At 42.4% G+C, this 12,392-nt stretch overlaps 1 protein-coding gene across 3 annotated transcripts in view; it reads left to right on the plus strand.

Annotated features, from left to right (window-relative positions):
• Positions 1 to 11,814: 11,814 nt before the first annotated feature.
• ABRACL (ABRA C-terminal like) overlaps positions 11,815 to 12,392 on the plus strand; it is an 11,582-nt gene continuing 11,004 nt past the window's right edge. For 2 of the 3 annotated variants that reach the window (XM_029943682.1, XM_029943683.1), the window contains exon 1: positions 11,815 to 11,964. The gene's annotated coding sequence lies outside the window, so the exon portion shown is untranslated. The remainder of the gene's footprint in view (positions 11,965 to 12,392) is intronic. The other variant, XM_029943681.1, reaches the window with a different exon arrangement.

Below are 12,392 nucleotides of genomic sequence, written 5' to 3' on the forward strand. Positions count from 1 at the left end.
ACAAATTTCAGTAAGTGTGCTATTTAACAATAGACTGTAATATCTTTTGTCTGCTTAAGAGGATTTTGTTATAATTCACATCACAGAAAATAAATTGCTATGTGCTTAGTTTCATGGATACAGATTAATGGTGGAAAGAAAGAAAGAACAAGAAAGAAAGAAAGAGAAGAAAAAGAAAAGAAAAGAAACAAAAAAGAACAACAGAGGCAAATCTGAAAGTCTCTGCCAGGTCTTCCAAGTTGCTCAAGGGTCAAAGAAGGTGCTTCTTTTTAGCAGAGCACATTAATGAGACTTTGGAGTTTGGACTAGAAAGCCAAACTTCTCTGCATAATAAAGGAGGGAACTGAAGGTTCTGGAGCCTGAGAAGCAAGACCTTGGCAAACAGACAGGCAAATGTGAGGACAGTGCCTGGCAGCAGGTAGGAGCTATAGGGAGAGAGAGGGGTCAGTGAGCAAGTCCAGCCAGAGCCAGGGCAGTGAAAGGACTTTTGAACCCGGTATCTCATATTCCATTATAAATTGCCTGTTTTGCTTTAATATAAATTGCCTTTATCCTTAAACCTTATCTTGAGAATATTGGTGGCCTTATGGGGACTAAACCCACTTTTTTTTTTTTTTTATAAGTAGGCCTCATCCTCAATGTGGGACTTGAACTCAAAAGTCAATTTCAAGAGTCACATGTTCAACCAAGTAAACCAGCCAGGCTCCCCACCCCGCACGTTGTTTCAAGAAAAAGACATAGATAAATCACTATTCTGCTAATATAGAAAATGATAAATATACATAAGCACATGCAAATACATGTAAATGTCTCCATACAGTGATATTTATATGTGTGGTTGTAAAATCCATAAACAAGTGATTTGGTCATCCTTGGGCAACCAGGTCAAAGTGTTTTTCACAACTGTGTATTACTACGGAAAAGCCATCCAAACTGCTGTGGTATTCCATTCCTACTACATTTCATGTGCAGTCTATTTTTAATAAACTTTGTATGCATTTTTTAAAAAATTCACATCATGTTATAAATTATGGTGGTCCTGACATTTCATCCAACGCCAAATGTTGGTTTTTTTGGAAAGTGGGAAGGAAGTGGTGTGTGTGTGTGTGTGTGTGTGTGTGTGTATGTGGTGAATTAAAGAAATAGAGCTCTTCAAAAAGAAAAAAAAAGGGGCGCCTGGGTGGCTCAGTCGGTTGAGCCTCCAACTTCGGCTCAGGTGAGATCTCACGTTCGTGGGTTCGAGCCCCACATCAGGCTCTGTGCTGACAGCTCAGAGCCTGAAGCCTGCTTCCGATTCTGTGTCTCCCTCTCTCTCTCTGCCCCTCTCCACTCATGCTCTGAATCTGTCTCAAAAATAAATAAAACATTAAAAAAATATAGAGCTCTTCAATGTCTATCTTGAACATGCATGAAATGTGAGTTGTAATTAGGGTTAGAGAACTCAGAACCAGCAGAAAGCAGGAAAACATATTTCCTGAGAATTTGTAAAAATATAAGGCAGAGCACAGGACTTCCTAGAGGATTGGAGTAGTGAACCTGAATTGACTTCATTAAATTTCAAAAATGACGGTGATATTTGCATTTCATAAGGTGGCATGAGATAATAGTCCTAAAACATGTCCAAAGCACTGGAGAACTCTCCAAGGGGGATACGACACATCAGGGGCAGAGGGGACTGGGATGAAGGAAGAGAACAGGGCTGCACATGTTTCTTATATTAGTTCATTTCCCCTCAAATCCTTTTGCAATGAAGAGGGATGCTTAGAAAGACACAAATTTATTTAATCGCTACAACAATCCAGAGAGTAGGTTTTGATATCACTCATTTTTAAATTAGAAAACTGGGGCTCATAGGGAGGTCTGGGTGGTTCAGTTGGTAAGTGCCAGGCTCTTGGTATTGGTTGGAATCTTGAGGTCCTGGAATAGAGCCCCGAGTAGGGTTCTGTAATGGGATTCTCTCTATCCTTCTATCTCTGCCCCTCCCTTACTCATTCTTGCTCTCTTTAAATAAATAGAAAAATAAGTAAGTAAGTAAATAAGTAAATACATGAATACATAAATGAAAACTGAGACACATAGAACTTAGTTCCTTTCCCAAGGATGCACGCAGTCAGGACAGAAACCTGACTACGTGACCAGTCAGCTCTGCCTGTGTAACACATGGGATTTTGTTCAAGTGAGGGCATTCAAGTTTGGTCTTGGAATTCAGTAGGCAAAGATATGGTGGAGGGGGGGAGGGGAGACTCATCAGGCAAAGACAACAGTCTGAGCAAAGGCAAGAAAGTAGGGCTTTGGTGGTTTCAGGACAGGGACAGCAGGAGGCACAAGGTCATATGTCAAGTACACAGGAAGTACTAACTACACGTTTACAGAACAAAACTAATCTGGACTTAATCCCCACACTGTACTCTGCACCAGATGCAGGAAAAGCATGGAGTGTAACTTGACCGATTCATGGTGAAAGACGGTTTTGGGTGGTCAGGAATCTGGAAGGTAGTAGAGGCCACATTGTGGAAGGATTTAAAAGGCATGGTGAAGAGTGTATACCTGATTTAACAGACCACCAGGAGATTCTGAAGGCTTTGAGTGACAGATTAAAGCTGCACATTCAGAAAGTTAGCCTACAGTCAAATGAAAGATGGACCACATCAGGGCATTCCAGACTCGAATGTGATGCCAACGCTGTTTCAGTAAGTCTGAGATTCCGTGTGTCTAACCAGCTCTCGGCCTTAGAGATTCTGACACAGGAAAGCTGGTATTGGCTGGGGGACCTGAGACCCCCATACAGAGGGCTGTGGGTTAGGGTAGGGTTGGGTGGAGTGAGAAGCCAAGTGTAGTCTTGTCTGTGAGGACTTCCTTGTTTAGAACCCCAAAGCAGTAAAAATGGGCCAGTGAAAGAGTTAAAGAAGGAAGAAATGGCGTTGAGGTAGCCCTTGATGCTGGCAAGTGTCTGAGCTGGTGAGCTGTTCTTCCTTCCCTAGGCTTTCTGTGCCTACCTGAGTGCTAGTGCTTGCCAGTGTTCCCATTGTTGATTAAGGGAAGTTGAAGATGTGGACTCCAGCCTCTCCCAGAGTCCCCTCAAAAGGGCAGAGTGCCCATCAGCTGGGCAGTATTTGTCAATACCCCTCTAGAAGCTTTAGGGTATGGGGATTAGGGTTCTGACCTGTGATTTCCTTCCCCTCGGTCCTGACTCTCCTGTTCTGATTCCTCCCCTCCATCCTTAGTCCTGGACCCAGTGGGAAGATCTGCTTCTGTTCCTGCATCTGGTCCAGGGTACAGTGAGGGGATGGGCCGGAGATGAATTCTGCTCTGGAAATGTTTATTTAGTCTTCCTGTGCCAGGCACACAACCATGTATCTTCTTCTCCCCTGGCTGAAAACTCTGGGTCAGAACTCTAACTCCAAATCACTTTAGTTGTGCTTCTTTTGGACTCAGCCGTAGACTATCACTTCCTTCCCAAGAGACCTCAGTGGATCCAGCTTCCTGTGGTCCCGAGTCCTGCTTGCTCCTGGGCATCCACTCTGACAGTTCCACTTCCGCCTGAGCTCCAGCAGCCTAGACTTCAAGCAGGTGATGCCCCAGAGCCACTCACTCTCCCTTATTAGATGGTGATCATGACCATGGGGACTGGTGACAACGTCAAGTGCTACAGACAGCTGCTTGACAGTGAGAACCGGGGACAGGTCATTGTGTTTGCCAGCTGGGAGTCATTAGTAACCTTCAGACCAGAGAGAGTAGCTTTAGTAAAAGGGCGAAGGCAGAAGCCAGGTCGTGAGATAAATGGTGGATGATGAGGAATGGCAGTGGCAAGTTGAAAGTGTTCCTTGAAGAAATTTCTTGAGACAATGAGGAAAAAAAAGCTCGAGCAAGCAGCAGGGGTGAGGATTGAGGGGGAGAATTGTGAATAAAATTCCTAGAGGATTGATCACTTTGGGGTAAGAATTTAGGTTTCTTGTTAGAAAAGTAGGAGACTTAGAACAGAAGTAATTTGTAAATTTTTTGGTTGGTGGGTTGGGAGTGGGGGAAATGTAAGAGCTAAATATTGGTTATCATATTAAGATTCTTAGCAATTTTCCAGATTTTGTTGATTTTTTTGCCATCTCTAACAGCTCAGTTCAATAGAAGTTTCCAGAAAAATAGAAATGTTTTGTGCTGTATGACATAGCAGCCCTTAACCACTTGCAGCCATTGAGCCTTGAAATGAGGCTACTGTGACTGAAGACCTCAATTGTTAATATTATTTCAATTAATTTAATTACAATAATATTTATTTATTAAATTTTTAATGTTTATTTATTTTTGAGAGAGAGAGAGGGACAGAGCACAAGCGGGAAAGGAACAGAGAGAGGGAGACACAGAATCAGAAGCAGGCTCCAGGCTCTGAGCTGTCAGCACAGAGATTGATGTGGGGCTTGAACTCACAAACCATGAGATCATGACCTGAGCCAAAGTCGGACGCGTAATTGACTGAGCCACCCAAGCGCCCCAAAATGGTATTTATTTAAATGAAAATATCCATATGGGTCTGGTGGCTAGTTACTCTACAGGGCAGATCTATAGACTTGCTATTGTCGTTTGGGGTCACTCCTCTCCCCCACCTCCTTGGTAGAGAAGCTATCTCATTTATGGCTTTTGGAATGCTGTCATATATATTGGATATATTAGATTTAACTGGGAGTAATAATCAGTAATAATCTAAACTGGGTCTGTTATATACTCTCTTTTTTTTCTTAAATTTTTTTTTTAACTTTTATTTAATTTTGAGTGAGAGAGAGAGAAAAAGCATGAGTGGGGGAGGGCCAGAGAGAGAGGGAGACACAGAATCAGAAGCAGGCTCCAAGCTCTGAGCTGTCAGCACCACAAGATCATGACCTAAGCTGAAGTAGGACACTTAACCGATTGAGCTACCCAGGGGCCCATTTTTCTTTTAATTTATTATTATTTTTTCAATGTTTATTTTTGAGAGAGAGAGAGACAGAGCATGAGAGAGTGACAGGCAGAGAGAGGAGACACAGAATCCGAAGCAGTCTCCAGGCTCTAAGCTGTCAGCACAGACCCCAACTTGGAATGGAGAGATCATAACCCGAGCTGATGTCAGATGCCCAACTGACTGAGCCACCCAGGTGCCCCAGATACTTTTTTAAGAATCTGGAATGGAGATCCTGAAGACTGCATTCATTTACTTGGGTCTAGAGGCACTTGAATTTGCAACTTCTGTATTAAAGTAACCTATACTGACTGGAATTCCAGGCATAAATTATGGTGGTAGAAAAGATATTTGGGGGGAAAGAGACCTTCCTGAGCACCCCTCAAATCTTACAATGTTGCTAGTTCCTATCTTGCCAAGGAATATCTACTTATCCTAGAAAAGTGCCCCTACCGGAGACACATGAATGAGGGAGCCTAGGCAGGGACCAGAACGTTCTGTGGAATCAGCTAAAAGGACAGTAGCTGCAGCAGCTGAAAAGCACCCTGGAGGGCTCAGTCAGTTGATCTGCGGATTCAACTCAGGTCATGATCTCACTGTTTGGGAGTTTGAGCCCCACCTCAGGCTCACTGATGTCAGTAAACAAGGCTCTTTGAATCCTCTGTCCCTTGGCCCTCTGCCCCTCCCACCCCTCTCAAAAATAAATAAAACATGAAAAAAAAAAAAAAAAGCAGAAGTCCAAGGAATTCCTTGGAGCAAGATCTGCACAAGATTTCTGCTGGCTTCATAGGCATGACTAGAGCCGTTGGTTCACAACCTTGACTGCACATTAGAATTACTTTAGGACCTTAAAACATAGATGTCTCAGAGAGTATGATTTAACTGGTTTAGATAGGTCCTGGACACTACTTAAATGTTGGCAAATGATTCTAACGTGCAGCCAGATTAACTACCACTGTCATGCTTGTGGCATTAGCCTCTTCCACTCCCTGTGACCCTCAGACAACATCTTGGATATTTGGTCTAGAAATTCCATTTCTCAGTGCCCACCTTGCCTCCTGACATCACTGCAGCTGCCTGTCTGGCTGCTCTTTGCACACAGCATTTAACCTCTTGCGATTAAGTTCAATGATCTTGAAATTGTAACTCTCAGCTGGCAACACGGACGATTTGGCCCAGGCTCAATAACGGATAATGTTGCCTCTCCTTTTCTGGAGTGGCAACAAAGACTTAGGAAAAAGGAAGTGGAAGAACTGAAAACCAAAGGAGACAAATCTACAAAAGAGAAGGGTGAAATATGGATAGGGTGACCAGTTGTCCTAAATTGACTGGGACTGTCCCAGATTTTACTTTTGATGCTGTCCTTCATGCATGTATATTTTTAGTTTTTATGAAATTCAAGTTCTCTAGTTTTCCTTCGGTTGCTTGAGCTTTTGGTGTCATATCTTAGAAAATGTTGCCTAATCCATAGTCATGAAGATTTACACTTATCTTCTGAGAGATTTACACCTGTGTTCTAGGAGATTTATATACCCTATACTTGTTCTTCTATATCTATTCCTGTATTATATTTCTACTCCTCTATCTTTGATCCATTTTAAGTTTTTATATTATTTGAGACAGGGATCCAATTAATTATTTTCCTTTTGGATATCCAGTGTCCCAGCACCATTTGTTGAAAATACCGTTCTTGGGGGCGCCTGGGTGGCTCAGTCGGTTAAGCCTCCGACTTTGACTCAGGTCATGATCTCACGTTCGTGGGTTCGAGCCCCGCGTCAGGCTTTGTGCTGACAGCTCAGAGCCTGGAGCTTGTTTCCGATTCTGTGTCTCCCTCTCTCTCTGCCCCTCCTCGCTCATGCTATGTCTCTCTCTGTCTCAAAAATAAATAAAACATTAAAAAAATTTAAAAAAAAGAAAATACCATTCTTTCCCACTGAATGGTTTTGGCACCCTCACAAAAATCAATTGACCATAAGTGAATAAGCTTACTACTGGACTTTCAATTCCATTCCTTTTTTATATGTCTATAGTACCACTTACTCTTCCTATGTCGTAAGTTTCACATTACTTACTATAGTTTTGTAGTAAGCTTTGAAATCAGGGACTGCGAGTCCTCCAACTTTGTTCTTTTTCAAGATTCTTTTGGCTCTTCTGGATCTCTTTAATTTCCATGTGAATTTTAAGATTAGCTTGTCAAAAAAAAAAGAATTTTTATAAGGATTGTCTTCAATCTGTAGGTCATTTGGGGAAATATTGCTATCTCACAATAATAAATATTTCAATCTATGAACACAGGATTTCTTCCAATTTACTTAGGTTTAAAAAATTGTTTTCTCTCAACAATATTTTAACAAGTGTACAAGTCTTGCACTTCTCTAAACTTATTCCTAAGTATTTTATTCTTTTCATGTTATTATAAGCACAACTTATTTCTTAGTTTCATTTTCGGATTTTTTCACTGCTAGTAAAGAGAAATACAATTGATGCTTTTAAAAGATTTTATCTTTTTAAAGTAATCTCTACACCCAGAGTGGGGCTCAAACACAACCATTAGATAAAGAGTCATATGTCCCACTGACTGAGCCAGCCAGGCGCCTCTACAACTGATTTTTATATGTCAATATATCCTGCAACAATCTTTTTGGGAATTCTTTAGCAGACACTCTTGACTTGTTCCTGTCCTTAGGGGAAATGCTTTCAGTCTTTCACAATTAAGTATGATGCTAGCTATGAGTTTTTCTATTGCCCTTGTTATTATTAATTTGAGAAAATGTCCTTCTTTTCCTAGTTTGTTGAAGGTTTTTATTGTAAAAGAGTACTGCATTTCATCTAATGCTTTTTTCTTCATCTACTGAGATGATTATGCAGATTCCCCCTTATTCTATTAACATATTGTATTATGCTGATTATATTTCCAAAATTGTTGAACCAATTTTGCACTCCTCGAATTAATCTCACTCACTTATGATATATAATATCTTTCCATTATTTCTTTTCTTCCCCATTATTTCTTGAGAGCACAGATTTTACTTTTCCTTCTTTGTGTCACCAAAGGACTCAAACAGTACTACCATTGGATCCAGAATCAGTGCCCAAGACACGCACTCATCATTAATAGAACCATCTTCTTTCACATTAACATGAGCACAAGGTGATGACAGTTTCAACTAGAATGACAGGTCCAACTGGTTTTATGGAATAAGATAAAAATTAGACTCTTAGCCATAGAGGACTTTTAAATTTTCTAATGTTGTTGAATAATCCTTATAGTTTTGGAATAGGCTTTGCTCAGTCAAGACCCTCTATTCTTTTTTTTTTTTTTACCGTTTTATTGAAAATGAGCACAGCCACAAGAAAAAACATTAAGTGTCCAGCTTAAAGAATTCTCAAAACATCTGTTTAATCAGTAAATAGATCAAGAAGCAGGACATGATCACCACCCATAAGGTCCCCATTGTGCCCTGTTTTAGTCACCTTACCACCCAACAAAGATAACTACCATCCTAATTTTTTTACATGTTTATGAGAGAAGCAGAGAAAGAGAGAGAGAGAGAACATGAGTGAGCAGGGGGCAGAAAGAGAGGGAGACACAGCTGTCAGCACAGAGTCTGACGTGGGGCTTGAACTTAGGAACCTGAGATCATGACCTGAGCTGAAGTGAGATGATGAACCGACGGAGCCTCCCAGGTGTCCCTGCCACTAGCCTAATTTTAACACCTCTGATTAGTTTTGCCTTTGTGTGAAAAGAAGATCTGTCAGGATAATTTCACTCAACACTGTTTGTGAGGTTCATCTGTATTGTTGCATGTAGTTATTGGTGTGTCTTTTCCTTGGTGGATAATTTTCCAGTTTGTGAATATGTCACAATTTATTAACTCTTCTAATGTTATTGGGCATTAGGGTAGCTTGAGTTTAGAAATATTATGAATAGTGCTATCATGACAATTTCTGTCATATCTTTTTTTTTTTTTTTTACATTTTTAAAAATGTTTACTTATTGTTGAAAGAGGAGACAGAGTGTGAGTAGGGGAGGAGCAGAGATAGAGGGAAACACAGAATCCAAAGCAGGCTCCAGGCTCTGAGCTGTCAGCACAGAGTCTGATCTGGTGCTCAAACTCACGAACCGTGAGATCATGACCTGAGTTGAAGTCAAAGACTTAACCAACTGAGCTACCCAGGAGCCTCTTCTGTCATATCTTTAGATGGATCTCTGTCCCTTTTCTCTTGGGGATAGAATTGTTATCCTTAAGATTTCATTCAAATATTGCTTTCTATTAATTACAATGGAGCAATTATGTTTTTAAAATGAATACTTCAATTTGTCTGGAACCTTTAAATATAATGTTACTATTTTTCTCATTCTAGGAACATGTGATTTCTTAAGTAAAATTATTAGCATATATGTCATGCTTAATTCTGGAATTGTGTACAGTTACACTGACCAATACAGTAGCCACTAGGGGTTTTGGGCTATCAAGCACCTGAAATGCACCGTCAGTGTAAAATATACTACAGACTTCAAAGACTTTGTACAAAACAGGAATATATAGTATTTCATGAATAATTTTTACAGGTGGTAATGACAGTATTTTGGATATACTGCGTTAGAACATATTATTAAAATTAATTTCACATTTTTTAATGTGGCTAATAGACAATTTTAAATTACATGTGTGGCTCACAGTTATATTTCCATTGGACAGTGCTGGTCTATACCATGCAATTAAATAAATGGATAAAGATTGTCTTAATATCTCATATGTACATTACTGAAAGTTCTTTTTGACAAAGACCATGCTGGAGGCTACTTTGTACCCTCCCACACGGACAGACTGTTGCTGGCATCCTTAATATTTAGTAAATACTTCTTAACTGTTTGATAAACTTTATTCCTTTTTTTAGGTTAAAATTCCACATTGTTCAGCTACATGATGATATTCCTGAAAGAATAAGAAAAGATTGCAAAAGTCTGTATAGAAATGGGAGAGTAGGAAGTGGGTAATTGAGTATGAATGTTAATTGGTAACAATTTTAATGTTTCTTTCCTCAAAAACAACTTTCTTGAAGTATAGAGTAATACAAAGTATATGTTATACTCAGTGTCGTCTCTGGATAAGCAACATGTTTTTAAAGACTGAATCCATTTTTATATTAACAGGGACTTCTACTTGTTTCCATAATCTATTTCTTTTTTTTTGCCCATGGGTACAGAACTGTGAAACAGCAGTACTTAGTCATAACAGACGTAGCACACGACAGATTGATTATTCATTTCACCGGATGTTATCTGAAGGAGCGAGGATCACTGCCACAGGCCACATAGCCAGGTCCTGCTTAGAGAATACGAGAGCCTCTTGAATTACGATTTTGCGTTAGGTAGACTTTGAAAGACAAAGTGTACCCTCTCTGCTTTCTTTTAGTGAGAAAAAATAGGCTTCAAAGGATCTCAGAGTCACCTTAAGCTTCATCTGACATGAGAGACCTAGGCTGAATTAGAATCTTTTGGTGATAGGGGACTTATTCAAAGTCATGCCCAAAGTAATCGGTGTCCACTATGAAAGGGTAACGAGAATACAGTGTTGGAAGTGGATGACTGGATAGTCACTCCCCCTCTTCCCCCCAGGGAGCTGGTGCTCCTTGCTCTTATTCCATCACTGGGTCTCAGCTTCTCAGACTTTGCTTCTACCATTTCTGTCCCCTCCCGCCTTCTGCTTCACCCCAGGGGGTTTCTGCTTGCTCAAGTGTTTTGCTTTCTGGAGGCCCATTTTCTCTACCCCAGCCTCAAGCTTCAGCCTGAATGGGATAGCTCATTCTCTGCTCTCCCCTTTCAATTTCCAAGGGAGAATCTGATTGCTTACTTAATTATCAGAGTCCCTGCTTGGTGAGGACTGCTGGTTTGTTCCAGGCCGCCTTCTTGGATGGTGGCCAGTTGATGGAGTGTGTGCTTCTGGGTCACAGGGTCACCCTTAATCCATTCAGCTCTGGGAGGGGTTGGCAGAAATTTGTTCCACCTTTGCCTTAGGAAAGTTTGGATCATTTCTCTGAGCAGGGCTTCAGTTTCCTTTTTTTTTTTTTTTTTAATTTTCAAAGTTTATTTCTTTATTTTGAGAGAGAAAGAGAGAGCGAGAGAATCCCAAGTAGGTGGGCTCCGTTTCACAAAGTGAGATCATGACCTGAACCAAAATCAAGAGTTCCACCTTTAACTGACTGAGCCACCTAGGCGCCCCCTCCCACATTATTTTTTGAAGGGACTCTGGGTATAGCAAGCATCTCTCTCTCTCTCCTTATCTCTCCTCTTTCTGACTTGAGCGTGCGCACACACACACAGAAAAATAGTGACCAAAATAAAGGAAGTATGAATACACTGAATTATGCAGTTAAATGTAGGAAATAATGAATGAAGATGAGAGGAAAGTTATATTCACTCAGGATCAAGAACTAGCATTGCCCAAGTAAAATTAATTTGCAGTAGAACAAATTCGTTTTCAAGAATGCTGCCTTCCCCCTCCCCCCATCAGTCTATCTTGCTGCCCTGTTCCTGGTTTTCTGGACACCCCTGCTCCTGGCATAGAGAACCAATGTCATGTTCCCTCTAGGAGACCTCAGCAGTCACCACGTTGTGCGCGCTTTATTTCTGTTAAAAGAGAGAGATCCTGGCCGGAAATCAATGCCCAGGATCAGAGGTGGAGGTTGGGAATCATTGGCACCGAGTGGTGTGGAGGAAAGGTGACGGTCATCCAAGTTCTGAGTCCGTATTCCTAGAAGCCTCGGGCGCCCCGCCACCTGCCTGGAGCTGGCCCCCTATTCGGGAGTCTCCCCTCCCGAGTTTCCTTCTCATAGGCTAGTCCCTGGAGTGTGGGCGGCCCCTTTCCCGAGCGCTTAAACTCACCTCCCACCCCCCTCCTCCACACCAGCCTTTCTCCTCGCCTCAGTCACTTCCTTCCCCAGCCTCTTCCTCCTCCGTGAGTTGAAGACATTAGCCAGGTCCGGACCGACTCTGCACCAGCCTTTCCGAGAGAAGATAAAGAGGCGGTTAGGTGAGTGGGTCTCCCGGGAAAGTGATGGGCAGTTACGAAGGATGGACAGGGGTGTCCGGTGGGGGTTAGGCAAACGGGGGATCGGGGCGGGGGGGGGCTGCGGGTGGAGAGCCGGGACCGGGAGGGACCCAGGCGCGTGGAGCTTGTAACTGGAATTAGGCTGAGACCCGGCCAGGGGGATGGGGTGGGCGCGCCCCTACGCCCCACTTCTGCCGACTTCCGCATCGGCTCACGTGACCTCGTGCCGGCCGGCGGCGGGGGGCTGGGGGGACGGGGTGGCGACCGGGAAGCCGGTAGCAAGGTGAAGGTGTGCTCCGCCGCGCCGCGTGTCCCCTCTGCACTTGCCCGCGGCGCGGGAGCGCGTTCTGCGGAGCGGGGCGCGGGAGGGCTGGGGGCGAGGGGACGGGCTCCCCCGAGGGGCGGCCGCG

The sequence above is a fragment of the Suricata suricatta genome, chromosome 7, assembly GCF_006229205.1.
Source record: "Suricata suricatta isolate VVHF042 chromosome 7, meerkat_22Aug2017_6uvM2_HiC, whole genome shotgun sequence".
Taxonomy (NCBI): Eukaryota; Metazoa; Chordata; class Mammalia; order Carnivora; family Herpestidae; genus Suricata; species Suricata suricatta.